At 48.3% G+C, this 19,037-nt stretch overlaps 1 protein-coding gene across 3 annotated transcripts in view; it reads left to right on the forward strand.

The window, feature by feature from the left end:
* The first annotated feature begins 1,127 nt into the window (after positions 1-1,127).
* ELF4 (E74 like ETS transcription factor 4) overlaps positions 1,128-19,037 on the forward strand; it is a 40,812-nt gene continuing 22,902 nt past the window's right edge. For 2 of the 3 annotated variants that reach the window (XM_033108275.1, XM_033108290.1), the window contains exon 1: positions 1,509-1,648. The gene's annotated coding sequence lies outside the window, so the exon portion shown is untranslated. Of the gene's footprint in view, positions 1,375-1,508; positions 1,649-19,037 lie in introns of those variants that run through there. The other variant, XM_033108283.1, reaches the window with a different exon arrangement.

Here is a 19,037-nt window from a genome sequence, read left to right on the forward strand (position 1 = left end):
GAGTTTCAAAGTCAAGATAAAGGGAGCTTAAGAGACGGCTGGGATCTACCACAATTTTGAGAGGAGAGCCTCATGGGCAAGAGGCCGGCAGACACCTGTTTGTCGCCAGGATCCAGAATCCCCTGGGTAAAGCGTGCCCACTTACAAAAGAAAAAAAGTGGAAATTTGCTGTTGCAGTTTATCTCAGGGATGTGGCTATCGGTAGCCAAGAGGTCTCAAGGGCCAGTGTCCCAGTGCAGCCCTTAGGTCTTTCTTTCCCTGGAGACCTGTAATCTGCAGCTGCCATCACCATCATCACCCATCCTTTCCCAGGGCTGGGAAAGCAGGCAGATGCTAGTGGCTGAGCAGGTCCTTGAACCTCAGGCCCTTTGGCCACCCCTGCCCCTCAGAGGGACCTCCTCCCCTGGGGCCCCTTCAGCTTGGCTGCTTTCTGCCAAAGAGATGCCAGGGCTGAGGCCTGGTTGGCACCCTCCTCCAGACTCTGTACAGCCTTAAGAAGTCACAATTCCCAGCGCCTCCCTCCTAGAACCTCTTAGCTGTGGGATCAGTGGGGGCGGAGGAGCTGGTGTGGAGGCTAAGGCAGGTCAGAGGAGAGCATAAGGTGGGGGAGAGAAGGGGAGACCGAGGTTCAAGTGGGTGCCTCAAGCAGAGCGGCCTGGCTTTGGACAGAAGGGGACATGATCTTTCTTCCAGCACCCTAACTCTGGCTGCCTTTGCACCTGCTGTGCCAGCTCCTCTCTCTCCAACCTTTACCTCATTCATATCCTCTTGGCCTTCCCAAACCAGGAGGGCCCAGGCTCGACTTCCCTTGGGCTCTGCGGCAGCCCTGCCCTCGCCGTCCCCGGGGGACGAGAGAGTCTAAATGGGGAAGGACAGGCCGAGGGACCCCCACCACCACCCTGGCACGGCTCTCCCTGCTTTACTGTCGCCTGCAGCGGGCCACGGATGGAGGGACGCTGCTTCCACCAAGACGCCTCCTCCCTCCCTCGCGCCCTCCCCCACCCCGCTAGCCCGCGGTCCCTCCCGTCGGTCCCTCCCTCCTGCTCTTCCCTCCCTCCCGCCCAGCCTCCTTCGCGCCCGCCCCAGCAGCCGCCTGCGGGGACGTGTGTGGCTCTGGTGCAATTTCCCCTTTCGCTCGGTTGTCTCAGCGCAGGTCTCCGCTGGCTTGCGCCCCCTCCCCGGGAGCCCCCGCCGCCCCTGCCGCCGGCCTGGCCCCCCCGCCCGAGTCCACCCCGCCCCCCGGAGTCGTTTTCTCCGGGGCGCCGCCGATTCACCTGGTATTTGCATCTCGCCCTCCAACTTGCCTTTGGCGGCGCGACGTGTGGGAGAGCCCTTGCGCCTCGCCCGCCCCGACCGGCCTGCCCCCGCGCCGAGGTGAGTCACGGGCGCGGGGACGCGGGGGCAGGCGGGCAGGGAGGAGAGAAGGGAGGGAAGAAGGGAGGGGGCGGCCGCGGGGACCGACGCGGCGCCGCGCTCAACTTCCACTTCTCCTTTCGCCGGCGCCGAAGTCCCGGCGCCACTTGCCCGGCCAGGCTTCTGAGGGGAGAAGGCGGGCTGGCGGGGCTGGGGACCCGTGTCTCGGCCCCCGGAGCGGGGAGGGGAGCACGGCGACCGACCTGGCCGGGCGACCGAGCCCACTCCGCCTCAGGTACGTCGATGGCGCGGGTTCTTCCGAGCCTTCGGGGACCTCGAAAAGTTTGCCTGAAGGCGGGATCAGGGGCGCCGGGGCCCCAGAGTGAAGGGGTTGAGGGGCCCAGGGAAGGCGGGGAGAGCGCGGCGTGTTGAGTCCCGCCCTTGCCTCGCCCCACCGTGTGTGTGTTCGGGAACTTGGGCTCCTGATCCCGGGTTAGAAGCAGAATCAACTTTCCGAGTCGGGGTGGGGGGGCTAGTTTTCCCGTGCCCTGGGCAGCCCGGGTTCCTTGACGGGTTCGGTCGCGACAACAGGCCCCCAGAAGCTGGGTGCTCGAGGACAGGGGGTCGGTCGGGACTGTAGCGGGGCTGTTAAGATTTATCCGGTGGCCCATGGGGTTTCTGGGGCCAGGCGCCGTAGGGTAATTTACACACACAAAAACTGGGGCCAGGCGTCTTAGGGTAAAAGACACACACACACACACACACACACACACACACACACACACACGAATAATTCAATAGCCAAAATAGAGACCTCTTGGCGGGGACTGGAGTTTGCGTGTGAGCCAGCCGCCTGCCTTCCCGCTGCCGCGTTCCCGCTGCTCTCCCGACTTCTCCCGCCTCTCTGTTCCCTCTTCAGCTGCCGGCTAGGGAAGTCCGCATCCACACAGCGCGGGATCCCCTGCCGACAGTGCCGTGCTTTTGGAGACTGCTGAGGCGGTAGTGCCCTTATGAATTCCTGGTCCCTCCACCGCACCTAACTCTGCCGCCCTTTCCTCACTACTGTGTGCGGGGCCGTGGCCTTTACGACCAGAGTCACCTCCTGACCCCTTGGCTCCTGGCTCAGCCAGGTTCTCCCTGGCTGCTCCCACCACCACCACACCTCAGCCAGGGAATTTGATAGCCGTTTGATTCCTGCCCCTCATCCCTCTGACGGAGATTAAGGCCTGTCTGGTCCTGCAGCTTCTTCTGGTTAATGTTTGACAGTTCATTGTGGCTAATCATTTTAATTAGCTCTTAAAGTGGGGAGGAACAGTTAACCTTGGACTTCTCGATTTTTGCCTGGTGGGGCCTCAAATGGGAGGAGTGCTGGGGAGGTGGGGAGGTAGGAGCGGAAGTGAGGTCACCACCCCAGGGCCTGAGTCGCCACTGCTGGGCCCTGAACAGCTGGTGGGCACGCCCATCGGGGATTCACCCCGTGAGATGACCCCTGGCCTGAGTGCCAGGTGGGAAGGGGGTGCAGGGAACAGATCTAGCTCTCCCCTTTGGCATTGAAAATGCCCAGGGAACACATATGCCTGGCAAGAATGCCCTGCAGTTAGTTACAGAGTTTAACCAGTTGTAAGGCGCTTTCTCACATTAAATCAGTGGACCCAGAGCAGAAACAGCCTACCAGGGAGTTATCTTGAGTTAAGTGAAGGACTGAGCTGTCCTGGATGACTTCCTATGCCGGCTGGTGTAGGGAAGAGGCTTCCTTGCATATGGTTGTCACTGAGCCTGGGTTCAAAGGCTGGGATGTCTTGTGGGGGGAGGGGGGCATTGAGTAGGCTCCACGTTGCCACCCTCACCCAGCCTCCACTGTGAGCCGAAGGAGTGGCTTGTTTGCAACTATGTCTGGCATTCCTCCCACTGCTGCACTGTTTGCTCCCTCGTTGCTCAGGAACTGGCGCCCACCCCTGGACAAGCTGGGGGCCTGTAACCCACCCTCCCCCTACTTAGGGCTAAGTGGTAGCACTGTGGCTTCTGTCGCCTCTATCCTATATTGGGAGTTAAAAATAAGGGTGCTGTGGTCTGTCTTTCATGGGCCTGATTGGTAGGATGTGCAAAAATGCCCCTAGCCTGCAAAAATCAGGGCTTTTGTCCCCAAGAGGCCCTGCCAGACAAAGGCTGAGGAGAGTGCTTTCCCAGAGAAATCCCTGCTCCTAAGCTTGGCCTTGGTCCTCACCACCCACCCCCAACTTTCTCATTTTTCCCTCCAATCCCTAGAGCCAGACTGTCTGCATCTAAATCCAGCTTCCTTATTTACTAGCCTTGTGATCCCAGTCAACTGCATGCCTCAGTTTCCTCATCTGTCTAATGGGACCTACCTCATAAGGTTGAGTTGAAGGTTGAATACATCAATACACATAAGTTGCTTATCAGAAACATGTATGCCACACAGTAAGTGCGGGCTAGCGTGGTGATACTGCCTAATGCAGTGCCTAACGCTCAGATTCAACCCAGCAAGCATTTACTAAGAGCTAGTCCCCGGACCAGGCACCAGTGGCAGTGAGGAAAATATGTCAGTGAAGAGGACACTGCCCACGTTCTCAGATTGTATATATGGTTGGTGTGGGCTACAGTTGGGGTGGGAGATGTGAAAGGGGCCGGGGAGAGTGGCTAGGTCATCTATAGAAATAACCATAAGTCAAAGCCAGGCTGGAATCCTTGAGCCAGTGTGGGGAACTAGGTACCCCAGACTTGGAGGCCTCTCCTTGCCTGGGTACCCTTGGCTGGGTTCTGGTCTGGATGCTCCCCTGAACGGAGACCTGTCCTTGGGTTTGGGAGACCTGGTTCCTGCATGGGTTGCAGGTGACGAGCATTCAGTAGCATCATTTGTTGGGTTCCAGGGCAGGCTGGCATTATTTAGGGTGAACCCCAAACACTCTTCTAGTCCCGGGAGTGGCAGGACCCATGCCTGTCATGTCCCCTGCATCTCCCAAAGGTCCCTGCTGAGCTGGGAAGGGCTTTGGGCAGCCTTCTCTCCTCAGTCTTGGGTCTGACCCCAACATGGGCTTGGTTATCTCTGTGGGATTTCTAAACTATAAAGATGTTTCTGGCTTCACTGCCCATTTATTTTCTTTGTGGTTCGCAGACTGAAAACTAGTTCTGCAGGGGAGAAAAGAAACTCACCCGAGGTACCCAGAATCCCATGGGCGCTTTCCTAGGGGTCAGGGGCTTTTCTCATCAACACCAACCTGCCTGCAAATCTCTGGCTGCCGAGCTTCGTGTGGCCTGTAATCGTGGCCCTGCCACTAATGCCCTGTAGCCTGGGCCCCAGCACTGATTGCCAAGGAACTGATGGTTGAGGAGCATGTGAGGGTTCCGACCTCATACGGGTTGCTGAGTTTCCATTCAACAGACATTTATTAACACCTACTGTGTGCCCAACCTGTGCTAGGTGTTGTGTGGGAGGTGCGAAGGAGGTGGAGGGAGATGACAAAGACACTGAAACAATCAGAGGGGAGACAAGCAGCTAGGCCCATGGTTGGTCAGGTGCTAATTGTGCTCCTTGGAGCAGGGGCCAGAGGCAGCCAGGGCTCTGAGGTCAGCAGCAGCTAGAGGAGGGAGGGAAGGCTTTGTGAGAGCTGCACTTCAAGCTAGGCCTTGAAGTGGGGTGGGGCAACATGGGGGAGATTTGGGTAGGTAGAAAGGGAAGAAAACACACCTTTTTCTCCCTTCCCTGGCCATAGACTAACCTTGGAAGCCTGGATAATTGGTTTGGCAAATGCATGTCACATAAAAGACCAGGTCAGCTAGCGGGTAGCTCTGTGCAGACCCCAATCTCTATTCCAGGAGATATAAAGTAGCTGGCCCAGACTAGGAGACCAGCCTGTATTGATAAAGACACAAAGGATGGCCAGGTTTTCCCTGCCACCCAAGCTGAGGGGATTTTCAGTTTGAACCCCCCCAACACACACACACACACACACACACACACACACACACACACACACACACAGGCCCTGGTGAGAAGAGAGGGAAAAGAAAGATAGGGGGCACCAAAGGGACTGGAAGACTGACATGCTACTGGTGTTCATGGCAGGCACAGGCTGGTTGGGTCCCAACTTCCCCAGGCTTCTGGGAGTTCTTTGGAAGCCCAGAGGTTCGGGTGGAGGACAGCGATTTTTATTTTCTCATCCGTCTGGGAACCAAAGGGTCTGGAGAGTCCCACGTGTTGCTACCCAGACCACCTGGCAAGGGCAAAAACTAGCCATATATTTGTTCTGCTGCTTTTGTGTCTCCCTTGGCTGGGTGGAGACGGAGGACTTGGCCCTTGTTGGGTTTAATTGGATATAAACACCTACATACACATACAGCCTCCATGCATCACTTTTCCTCTCTCACTGCCCCTTTGTCCTGCCCCCTCCCTAGGACACTGCAACACCGCAGGAACACACCAGAGTGCCCTGACTTCTTGGCTGGGAAATTGTGTCCTAAAGTGAGTTTCTTTGCAAAGAGACCCCAGCCTGCTTCCAGGGTAAGAAGGAGGATTGCGCAGCAAGGAAGGGTGTTTCATGCAGGAGGGTCTGCAAGGGAAAGTGCCAGAACATTTCTCAGACAGACCAGCAAGAAGCAACCTTGCTCTGGTTGAGTAAGCTTTGTCTTAGGATCCCACGTTCCTGATGGATCATTTTCTTGTTCCGGTTCTGGCACTTGCTGCTTTTCAGTCCACCTGCCCTTCCTGAAGCTTCCTTTCCTCTTCTAGTCTAACCCAATATGAGAAGCATATTTTCCAGAGGAGGGGAATAGCACAGGCTCTCTGCTTTCATATCCCAGACCTACCACTTACTGGCTGTGTGACTGTGGGCTCATCACTTAACCACTCTGGGTCTCAGTGCTCACCTCACAGGGTTGGAGTGAGGATTAAAGGGAAAAATGCATGTAAAGCACTCAGCATGGTGCCTGGCACATAGTAACCACTCAATAAATGCTAACTTATTATTCTTGTGGCTATTATTATTGTTGTTGTTGTTATCATTTCCCTTTCATACACCCTTGACTTCGTCAGGCTCCAGGGATCAATTGGTTCTTTGGCAGTGCTGGAGGGCACGTCATACCCATTTCAAAAATCAAAAAGGAGATTTTCCAGATCTTTCTGCTAACTTTTTGCTAATGCTCTCATCACACAGGATAAGGAGGGGATGTGGAAGAAGGTGTGTGTGTGTGTGTGTGTGTGTGTGTGTGTGTGTGTGTGTGTGTGTGTTATAGTCTTTCCTAGTGGCAGGCAGTGCTGTGGTGAAGAGTGAAAGCCAAGTCTTTAATATTTTTATTAACATTACCGTCTTTTCACCACTTTCATCTTGAGTATCATTTGGTCCAGGAATCAGAGTAAGTTAGTTCCTCTGAGGGCAGGACTCACATTCTACCCCTGGCAAATATTTAGCAATCATCAGTTTGTTGTTTTTACACTACTGAATGTTAACCTCTGGGAGCCAACTGGCCAACACTGCTCACTTTCTCCCTCCTTTTGCTAGAATAGATAATGGCTCCAGTCTGGCCCAAAGCCCAGAGCCCTGGGGTTGTGGTTGGGGTACTGCCTTTGGCCAGAAGAGTTCCTAGACATTCCCATTCCAAAGGCCTCCCAGAAAGGAACTTAGAGGTTCCATCTGCTATCAAATGCACTGTTCACTTGAAGAGCCTGTGGCCACCCGCAGGGCCAGGAGGCCCAGGATAAACTTGGACCACCCCTGAGCCACTTCACTTAGTCCCTTGGTTCTCATCCCTCAGTATAGAGCTGCTAGGCCTCAGGGGATGGGACAGTGGGCAATTAGTCTTAACCTCCCCAAATTCCTGATGACCTGATAACAAGGAGGTACTTAGACATACATTTAAGAGATAATATCTTTTTTCCCATAATGCCCTCAGAGGATAAGAGACTAGTTCAGCTCTGCTGATTCTCTGAGAATCCATGCACAGAAAACACCTGTCTCATTAGGTGACCACTTTTGGCGCCACGCTAATCTTAAACACACGCAGACACACACACACACACACGCGTGCGCACACACAGAACCGCCCAGCCCTCTGCTGTGAAGGATTTAAACCCAATTCTAGGGCTGTAGTAATACATACGCACTTAGCCCCACAGCAGGCAGAGCTGAAGTGCCAACCAGCCTAGGGCACTTCAGGTTTATAGATTGGGTGATGATGGGGCCTATGGCTTATTTAGAGGAAGATCATTCTTCTTCTCAGCTTCACTGGGGAAGACTTCTTGGAAGTGAGAGGGCAGATGGCTTTTCAAAAGAGGAAAGAGAAAGCATGGACTGTGCTATAGGGGCATTCCAAGCAATGTGGACAATAACATTGGCATGAGAGTGAGCAAAAGATAACACAACATAAACCCACTAGAATCAGCACACTCAGTAAGTCCCAAGGTTCAGAATTTGTCTCTACTGGTGGCACCAACGAATGTGTTTTCTAGGAGAACATGGTGTTTGCTTCTTTTGTCTTTACTGCTGTTACAAAATAAAATTCTCCATAGTTAAATTACATTGTAATGTGACTTAGTAAAATTTACACACTAAGTGTTTGCTGCTGTTCTTTTATCCAGGATGGGGACCTTTTACTTTCTCTTTATTTAAGGGCTTTATTGAGGTAATATTGACATACAAGAAACTGCACATATTTAAAAGGTGCAATTTGATAATATTTGACATATGTATATACTTGTGAAACCATCACCCTGAAAGTTTCCTTGTGCACCTTTGCAGTCCCTCATGCTCATCATGAGCAACGGTTTATCTGCTTTCTGTCACTATTGATTAGTATGCATTTTCTTTTTTTAATTATAAATATATTTGATATATAACTGTGTAAATTTAAGGTGTGCAACATGTTCATTTGATGCATTTATATATTGTAATATGACTGCCATTCTGATAATTAACCTTCCTATTACTTTACACAATTATCTGTTTTTAGTGATGGTGGTAATGATCTAGTGTCTTAGCAAGTTTAATTAATATAATACAATATTTTCCTATATTCGCTATACTGTGCACTAGAGCTCTACAGCTTATTTACTACTCATTGTAATAGTTTGCATTGTCTAGAGTTTTATATAAAGTGGAATCATTATAGCATGCATTCTTTCTGTATGGCTTCTTTCATTCAGCATATTTATTTATTTTAAGATCCATCCATGTTATATACATCAGTATTTCATTCCATTTTATTGTACGGATATACCATACATCGTTTATTTATTTATCAGTTGATGGACATTTGGTGGGTTCCCCTCCCAGTTTTTGACTATTACAAACAAAGCTGCTACCTATAAACATTTCTGCACAAATCTTTCTATGGCTATATATGTCTCTTTCTCTTGGTTGCATACGTAGGAATGCATTGGCTGAATCATACAGAAATTGCAGGTTCAACTTTTGAAGAAACTGTCAAGCCGTTTTACAAAGTGGCTGCACCATTTTACATTCCTACCAACAGTATATGAGAGTTCCGGTTGCTCCACATCCTCGCCAAAACTTGGTGTGGGCAGTCTTTTTAATTTTAGCCATTCTAACAGGTGTGCGGTGGTATCTCTTGTGGTTTTAATTTGTATTTCCCTAAAGAATGATGATGTTGAACATCTTTTCATGTACTTATTTGTCACCCATATATCTTCTTTAGTGAGATGTCTGTTCAAATCTTTTGCCCATTTTGAAATTGTCTTGTATTTTCTTTTTCCTGTAGTTGAGTTTTGAGAGTTCTTTATATATTCTGGATACAAGATCTTTATCAGAGACATGCTTTGCAAAGATTTTCTCCAAGCCTGTGGCTGGTCTTTTCAGTCTCTTCACAGTGTTTTTGAAGAGCAGAAGTTTTTAATTTCGATAATGTCCAACTAATCAATTTTTATTTTTTTGTATGTATCTAAGAACTCTTCACGTAGTCAAGAATATTTTGTCTTTCTTTGAGAAGACATTTCTTTGAGATTTTTTTTAGATTTCTTTGAGATTCTTTGTAATTTCTTTGAGAAGTTTTAGAGTTTTATGCTTTACATTTTGGTCTATGATCCATTTCAAGTTAATTTTCCGGTACGGTGAAAAGTATGGATCCAAATTCATTTGTTTTCTTTTTACATATGAATATCTAATTATTCCATCCCCACTTATTGAAAAAGCTATCATTAGTCTACTGCAATTGTCCTTATATATGTGGGCTTATTTCTGACCTCTATATATTCTGTTTCATTGATTGAACTATTTATCTTTATACCATTGCCAATTGTTTTGATTACTGTAGCTTTATAATCATTCTTGAAATCCAGTAGTGGTAGCCCTCCAACTTTGTTCGTTTTCAAAGTTGTTTTCTTTTTCCCCCATTTTAAGTCACTTGCAATTCCATATGAATTTTAGAATCAGATTGTTGATATCATCTTTTTATATCTGAATTTATTAATTGCTTTAACAGATACGCTTGGCTGTGTTTTTGTGGTCTTATTTTATAACCATGGGTGACCCTGATGTTACTGTCATTTTAGAAGATGCTTAATCTTCTCATTGGTAGTCTAAAAAATTCCTTAACTTTACTATGGATTTGCAAAATAGGACTATTTATTTGCTTTGCATTTATAACCCATTTTTTGTAATGCACCAAACTAATATTTATGGCCTTTTGTAAATATCTGAGTATTATATCTGTAAAGAACTGATTGGGTCTGTTCTAAATTATAATTATATATGTTGCTCCTAACATTCTTTTATTTTTTATTTTTATTATCTTTTTATCTTTTATGTTTTATTCCCATCCCCCCACTCCCTTTTGGCAGCCATCAGCTTGTTCGCTATATCGATGGGTCTGTTTCTGTTTTTTGTTTATTCATTTCTTTTGTTTTTCTTTAGATTCCATATGTAAGTGATACCATATGGTATTGGTCTTTCTCTGACTTATTTCACTTAGCATAACATCTTCTAGGTCCATTCATGTTGTCACAAATGGCAAGATTTCATTCTTTTTTATTGCTGAATAATGTGTGTGTGTGTGTGTGTGTGTGTGTGTGTAATACATTTTCTTTATCCATTCATCTACTGATGGATATCTAGGTTGCTTACATATCTTGGCTGTTACTAGTAATGCTGCCATGAACATAGGAGGGCATATACCTTTTTGAATGAGTGTTTTTGTTTTCTTCAGATAAATACCCAGAAGTGGAATTGCTGGATTCTATGGCAGCTCTGTTTAGTTTTTCGAGAAATCTCCATACTGTTTTCCATGGTGGCTGCACCAATTTACAATCCCACCAACGGTGTATGAGAATAATCCATTTTTGGTGAATGGGTCCATGATTATCTGCTCTATACATCATTTTACAGATGTCAGCCATGTCCTTTTTCAGTCTTGTCTGTCTAGACAACAAAAGGCCTCTTAAAAAAGAAAAAGAAAAAGAAAAAAAAAGCTTGTTCTCATATAGTTATCCATCCATCCCATTCTTTTGAATCATTTTAGCTTTTAGAACTAATCCAGCATCATGAAGTCTTTTCCAAGGGTCCAGTAACGAAATCAGTACCCAGTATCCCTGGGGTAGAAGCACTGATTTTGTACAAAGAGACAGTGCTTTGATGATGACCTGATTGATCATCAGCTGCCTTCTAGATGCTGCTTGGAATAAATGGCTCTAGCTGTTATGTGTTTCCCCTAACAGAGGCTTGCAGCAAAAGTGGACAAGTACTGTTTGAACCTGGAGACCTTTGCCCTCTAACTATTCTTAACCCCACCCCTAGACTGTACCGATCAGGACCTGGGGTCTCTTTTCTAGAGATCTTACGCAGGCTGAGAATTGACATGGACTTAATTAATGAATGCCCATGTCTGCATTAGAGTCAAGAGAAGATGAGATAGGCCTTGATCCCATGGATTTTACTGCTTGTTGAGGAAACAAGACATACACATGAAACAATTAAAGAGCAATTCAAGACTTGTGGGATTAAGAGATCTTGTGGAATTTAAGGGCTATGGGAGTTTAGAGAAGGAGGCTCCATGGGTGTGAACTCTAGTTATCAGGGTATAACTAGCTCCATGGGTTTGGGGAACTTGGTTGGGACCTTGCTGGATGCGTACTATTTGATAAACCAAAACAGAGCAGCAAGGGCATGGTAAGCCTGAGAAACTCTGTCAATGAGCCTGGAATGTTTCCTCAGGGGACCATGAGGAGACCACTGGGCTTGAAGCCCAGGCTTGAGTTGGGAAATCATGGGAAACAAGGCTGAGTAGGTAGGGTGGGGTCAGACTGTAAAGGACCTTTGGAAACCAAGTAGATGAGTTTGGACTGTAGAGCTCTGCCGAATATGGCTGGTGTGGCCATAGCCATAGATCTAAACGTGTGCCCTGGAGTAGGAGTTGGTACCAGCTCAAAGGCTGAGGGAGGAGGTAGGCAGAGGCAGGGCCACGACTGGAACTTAATCTCCACCCAGTCAAGTGGGCTTTCTGCTGCACCATGCCTAGTTGTTAGCTTTTTCAAAGGCTTTCACATCTACTCTGTATGACTTCCTAACAGAGACCACAGGCTTTGGGAATAGATAGTGAAGGCCTTGTCCCTCCGTGGCTAATATGTGTATGACGGGAGGCAGAGCCACCAAGAAACACCCCTGGCTCACCTACCCTATTGCTCTGGAGCCACTCCTTAGGTTAAAGCAAGGTAGCTCCAGATGGTGTTTTAAAATGAAAATGTGTTCAAGAGAGAGGTGACATATTAACTCATTAACACATGAACATTAAATGGCTTATATGTCTGAATGGTGGGAAAATCATTCCTGGGGAGATGGGATGGCAGCCTGTGGAGCCCTGGCTGCTACTGAGGTCAGTAAGCTTGAGAGAAGCTCTGGGTAGCATGAGAGGGGGGAGGGAGGCCCTAGGCTGCAAGAGCCACGTGACATGGCATGCCTGTTACATAGCCCATTAATGGCAAAATTGCCTGAGCAGAGTTTTTCCAAACTTTCCCACTCAAGTGCTCCAAATTATTGAATTGTTTGCTATACACCTAGAAGTACACAGTCTCATAAAAATTTCTTTGAAGTATATGGCATTTTATCTTAAGTGTGAGTGTTGCAATCTACTGTCTAAATATATTTAATTGATTTATCAGTGAATGAAATGGAAACTCCTGGAAGATGAGCAAGGTTTGGATTGTGGCTTTGATTCCTGCTGTGGAGCTTGGTCAGCTTTGGCAAGCAGGCCCTGTCCCTGTGGGACCTGCCAACGGACTGGTCAGAACTTGGACTTTCAGCATCTTACTCCAAATGCTGGAAGGGAAATCTATTACCTGCAACATGTTCATTTGCTTACTGTCCCCATCCTGTCCCCTTCCTTGGTTTAAATCTAAGCCCTATGTTCTGGGGGAAAGTTGTTGGACTTTGGGTGGGTGAGCAGATCCCAGGGTGGGATGGAGACAGTGTGGGACCCATGAGGTTCTGAAGTTTGGGCATGGATTGCTTGAGGCCATGCCCATGGATTCTCCTGCCTTTCCTCCGCCACCACACTCAGCCTGCAGCTCCTCATTCCTCCCCACCTTTAGCTTGGAGTGGTTATGGTACTCTGCTGTTAAAAAAAAAGAAAAAACAACAAAAAAACTCTGCCTGTCCTCTCAGAGCCTTTTCAGTGTTATCCCCATTCATCTCTTAGTGGCTGAGAACAAAAGAGCTGAGGGGCACTCCAAGCCAAAGAGTCCCCTCAGCAGCCCAAGTACCGCATTCCTGCCCCAGCAGCCTGAAGACAGACATGACAATATAGAAGAAATAAAGCATGCTCTCCCCCAGCTTGGGCAAGGTGGATAAAGCACTATGAATATTCAGGTTTCAGTAGAGCCGTCATCCACACCCCCTTCCTGTGGGGGTGGGGAGTGGGGGCTCTCCAGACTGCCTGTAGTGACGAAACCACAGCAGGTAGGGCCCTGAGCAGGCTGGTGGGGCGGGGCAGCCAGCTGGGTGAGGCCCAGATTCCCCAGGCTGATAGGGCAGCCTGTAAACACCCAGCAAGGGGAGGGGGCAGAGGGCAGGCGACCAGATGGCAGGAGAAGGGGCGAACCGGAGGCCAGGCCTAGCTGCAGGAAGTGGGACTTGATGTGGAAACATCCTGTCCAGCAGGAGTTAGACCAGCATCCATCAGTGATCACTCCCTTCACTGTGGAGGCAAGCTCAGCACAAGGTGGGGCTGCCTGCTAGGCCAAGAACCTGGTTCCTGCCGTTTCCAAAGGGCATGATCAATTGGTTTCTATTATAGGTTATTCTCCCACCTAGCACTGCTGGCAAGGAAACCAGGACCAAGCTACCCCCTGCCCTCACCATGGAGAAAGGCCCAGTAGAATTGTATGAGAGAATTTATCTCTCACGGCAAAGTCTTGGTCATCACTAGCAGTGAGGAGCATTGATTGGAACACCTAGTTGTGTCCAAGACCTCTTGCAGCACTCCGAGAAGGACCATATAGCTGACATGCCATTCTATTCCATCTTGCAGTGCTTTATAATTAGAACCTCGGAGCTGGTGGAACCTTTGCAAGGGGTCACCAAACTCATCTGCTTCACTTTACAGATGGGGACATTGGCATCCAGATAGGGGCATGGCCACACTCATGGCAGACCTAAATTAAAGCTCCTGTTCTAGAGCATTTTCCATTGCCTATTCTGTTGCTTTAGGTCCAGCTGCCAGCCCTCACACGTAGGGCTGGCCCTGCCTTGCACACTCACTGAACCTTGGCAGTTATCCTTGCTTAGGGTTACGGGGAGGCTGATAGGGGGAAAGAGCCCCAGAGTCATAAATCAGAAAACCTGGAGTCTGGCCTGAGCTGCTCCATCAACTTGTGTGTAGCCTTGAGTAAGCTGCTACCCCTCTCTGGGCCTCATTTTTGTTTGTTTGTTTGTTTGTTTGTTTGTTTTTTAAAGTAATAGCTTTATTAGATATAGTTCAATACCACATAATTCACCCAATTAAAGTGTATGATTCAGTGGCTTTTAGTATACTGGGAGTTGTACATCCATCGCTATAATCCATCTTAGAATATTTTCATCACCGTATATAGAAACTCTGTACCCAGTAACAGTCACTCCCAATTTCTCCCCAACCTCTGGAGCTCAGTTTTGAAGAGAGATTTGTTACAATATTGTTTCGGGGGGAAAAATCCGGCAAAGTTGTTCAGGCAGATTGGCTAACCCAGCTTACGGAAAACTTAGATATGAAGTTCTACCACAGAGAAGAATAGGGTGGGCCCAGTGGTAAACCCCTGGCCATGGGCCTGACACCTGTGAAGTGCTCAGGGCTGACTTTCCATAAATATTTGAATAAACATGTGAACCAACACCCCAAGATAAGAACTCACATTTACATTATGTGTAAGCCGAGAGCCAGTGTATATTTTTGGGGCAGGGACCGTGCCGTGGCCACTCCAGATTTGGAGCCAGGAACTCTCTGGAAACTGTAGGCCCCTGAGGTACAGGAATAGCATCAGCCTCCTTCATAACAGAGCTGGAAGCCTCCTGCTCCACAATACCCTTTCTCCACAGCTGGCTACAGGGGCTCAATTTGTCACCATTTTGGTACAGACTTGGCCCAGGAAGTTAGGATTCACTTATCACATGTAGCTTTAGTTGAAATTGAGGCCTCAAGGGGGATGGGACACTGGCTTGGGAAGCTTTTGTTGAAAGGGCATCATAGAGGCTCTGAACCTTCAAAGTTGGGTGAGCAAGGCCTGAGCTAGGGATCTGAGCACATGCTGACCAGCATGGGGCAGTTGGGAAAGCATGGCCTTTGCAGGATCAAGGTTACACAGTCTTGGGTTTGAGTTCTGCCTCCAATCTTGACAGGCAGTGGTAACTTGGTCATGCTACCTAATCTTTTCTGAGCCTCACTTCTGCTGTTTTTAATTTTAATTTTTTCTCCTTAGAAATTGTTAAATTTTGTGTATGTATATATACTTATGGGAAATATGGTGTTTTTTTAATTAAATTTATTAGGGTGACATTGTTTAATAAAATTATATAGGTTTCAAGTCACCACCCAAAGTCAAATCTCCTTCCATCATCATATATTTGACCACATTCACCCTTTTCTACCACCCCCTTACTTTCTAGAAACCACTTGACTGTTGTCTGTGTCTATGAGATTTTGTTTCTCATTTGTTTGTCTTGTTCCAATGTTGCTTTCAGTTTTATATCCCACATATGAGTGAAATCATATGGTTTTCGACTTTCTCCGTCTGACTTATTTCACTTAGTATGATATTCTCAAGATCCATGTTGTCACAAATGCCAGTATTTCATGTTTTCTTACGGCTGAGTAGTATTCCACTGTGTATATGTACCACATCTTCTTTATCCAATCACCTATCGAAAAACACTTCAGTTGTTTCCATGTCTTGGCCACCATGAATAATGTTGCAATGAATGTAGGAGTACATATATCTTTATGGGTAAATGTTTTCACATTTTTTGAGTAGGTACCCAGAAGAGGAATTCCTGGGTTATATGGTATTTCTATTCTTAGTATTTTGAGGAACCTCCATACTGTTTTCCATAGGGGCTGCACCAGTCTGCATTCCCACCAACAGTGTATGAGGGCTCCTTTTTCTCCACAGCCTCTCCAACACTTGTTACTATGTGTCTTGTTGATGATAGCCATTCTGACTGGGGTGAGGTGATACCTCATTGTGGTTTTGATTTGCATTTCCCTAATAGCTAGTGAAGTTGAGCATCTTTTCATATATCTGTTGGCCATTTGTATGTCTTCTTGGGAGAAGTATCTGTTCATGTCCTTTGCTCACTTTTTAATTGGATTGTTTGTTTTTTTGTTGAGTTGTAGTTCTTTATATATTTTGGATATCAGCCCCTTATTGGAGGTGTTGTTTGCAAATATCTTCTCCCATTCTGTTGGTTGCCTCTTTGTTTTGTTGTTGGTTTGTTCTACTTCTGCTGTTTTTTAAATGGAACTATTAACACAAGAGGATTCTCACCAAAAGAAATTTCACTGAAAACAAAGTTCCAAGGGCAAAATAGTTGGAAATGAACCTGGGCTCAAACCCCAGCTGACTAGCTACTTTGTAGGGCTGTTGTAAGAAGTAAAGGACAGAGCCCACGTAGTAAAGAGCCTGGCACGACACCAGCCCCACAGCTTGTACCCAGTAAATGTAGGTCCCTGCCACCTTCCCTGTGCTCCACCCTGTTACCCTATAACTTTTGCTGTTTGGCCCCCTTCCCCAAAAGCAGAGGGAACAACTTGAAATGCTATCAGAGGGTGCAAAAGAAAATCTTGCCTACATTTAAACAAGTAACCACTCCCCTCTGTCCCTCGCCCAACAGTCCCATGGCCGAGGTCACAGAGGCCACACCCGCCATCCTGGGTCCAGCACTAGCTCAGATCAGTGCCAACACCACAAGCACTTGCCCTGAGCTGGCACTGATCTCAAGTGCTTCCACCCCCTCCGCCCAGTCTAGATGTGCTTTCCAAACACGTGCCACCAGCTTTGAGTTGGGCTTTTAACCAAACCTTGGTCCTGGGTTTGCACTGCAGATGTTGGGAGGGGCTGGCAGGAACCCAGGTGCACATCCAGATGTTGTCTCTGAGGCTTCCTTGGCATCCTGTATACCAGCTGTGAAGCAATATTTATACAAGTTGCAGGGGTGAAGAAACAGGCTTGTGTGGAGCAGGCACTCCCAGGCCATAAGGCCCTATTACTGGGTCGCTGGGTCCTATTTGCCCTGGGGGGCTGTAGAGGAAGTGGGAAGAGGGAAAGCAAGATTCTGCTCTTTTGACAAGAGGCCTGGCTGGGCAGGGCTCTTGGCCAAAGGCACAAAAGGATGGATGATCTCTCAGAGCCAAGAGAGGTGTGAAGATCATCTTCCCATGCATTTTTTGTTGGCATGCCCAGAACCATCATTTCTGGGGGCAGCTTAGCTTCTCTCACTACTACTTGAACCTCGTGGAAAAATATTACCTCAGGCGGACGAAGCTGATTGTGTCTATCCACTACTAGGCCCCTATCCCAGGCATCAAGGCTTCTAGAACCATCATCATGGACTTTTGCCCTCAAGAGGACTGGCAACTGGGCAGAGGTCCAGGGCCTTAAGCTGCTACTGCTCCTCTGACCCATAGCCTTGGGAAGGCTTGGCAGAGCTGGTCACCTGCCCACAGGATTCCTCACGGGCACAGAGCCCCACTGCTAGGAGCCCCACCTTGCAAGGGCATCTGGGAGGCATTTACAAGTGGAAGTCACCACACCGAATCAGCCTTGGCTATGGAATGTAATAGCTTCCTATTGTATCACCCAGGAAAATACCCGGACCCTTGACCCACACAGAATACTTTGCTCTCCGTTGTTGCCTCAGTCCATTGGTGCTACGGACAATATCATGCAAAATTGTGAAGTAACATTGATGTTAGCGTCACCTGCCCCTCCAAATTAACCCCCATTACTGGCTGCTTTTCCCAGGCTCTTGCTTCAACCCACCGCTCCATCTGAAGCCACCAGGGCTGCCCAGGTGGACATTGACCTCAGCATTTATAGTTCAGTCTCTTAGCCAATTCTCTAAAGCCAGGCTCTCTCTGACCCCGAGGTGAAGTGCTAGGTAAGGTGATGAACTCACCTCTTCTCATCTGCTAACAAGAGAGGGTTTGTGGAGACAGCCCCAACTCCCTCCCAGGTCCCTGCTCCTCCAGCCCAAGCAAGGTGGCAGAGGAACTGCTGGGGTGTCCCCTTGTATAGACAGCTATTTCCTCAGTCTTCCTGTGAGGGATCCTCCCCACTCACCCAAAAGGCCCCTCCCTTCTCTGTGCTCTCTGACCTGTGTGGAGCGGGGGCGGGGCTGGGAGGGCCAGCAGGCCCTGAAGGGGAAACTGCTGAAACCCCTGGGACAGGAAGTGGCAGAGAGGGGCTGTTTCCTCTGGCAGAGTAGGGGTGCGGTGAAAGCTGGCCCTACCTCCTGCCTTTTGGCTGTGGGCCCTGGGAGGCTGGTGAGAACTGAGAGCCCTTCTTTCCCTGCCTCCACCCCCTTACAAAAAATGGAGGCTTCTGGCCCACCAGATCAGATGGGAAGCTCTCTCGGAGAAGGCCATCTTCATTTTGCAGGGAGAGAAATTCTGAGAGAAGGGCAGACTGGTCAGCAGAAGGGAAGGGTGGGGTGGGCCGGGTGAGTATGGAGTCAGGGAGGCCCACACTGGCAGCGGAAAACCACAGCCGGGCAGGGGAATCTTCTGTAAGCTCGTGTTCTGAGAGAAAATCATCAGGATTGTGCCTACTCAAAACTGTGTGAATTGGAGATGCAACAGATTGCTGACTTTCTCAATCATAGGGCTAGAAAGGACCTTAGACCATCCAGCCCAACCTCCTCATTGTGCAGCTGAGGAAACTGAGGCCCACAAAACAGAAGTGACTTGCTCAAGGTCATACCATGGGCAAAGACAGGGCCAGGACTTTCTTTGTGATGAAAAGCTGCCAAGTTTGTATTTGGTGTTCCACACCTCCCTCCCGACACCTTTGAGTCTCTGTGATATTCTTCTCAGAAATGAACTTGGTGAATGTATTCACACTGAAGGGGAGTAAAACCTTTAGTCCAGGAGTCAGTAAACTTTTCATACAAAGGACCAGATAGTAAATATTTTAGGCTTTGTGGCCCATACGAACTCTGTCACAACAACCTAACTTATAATGCAAAAGCAGCCAG

Source organism: Rhinolophus ferrumequinum, chromosome X (genome assembly GCF_004115265.2).
Source record: "Rhinolophus ferrumequinum isolate MPI-CBG mRhiFer1 chromosome X, mRhiFer1_v1.p, whole genome shotgun sequence".
NCBI lineage: Eukaryota > Metazoa > Chordata > Mammalia > Chiroptera > Rhinolophidae > Rhinolophus > Rhinolophus ferrumequinum.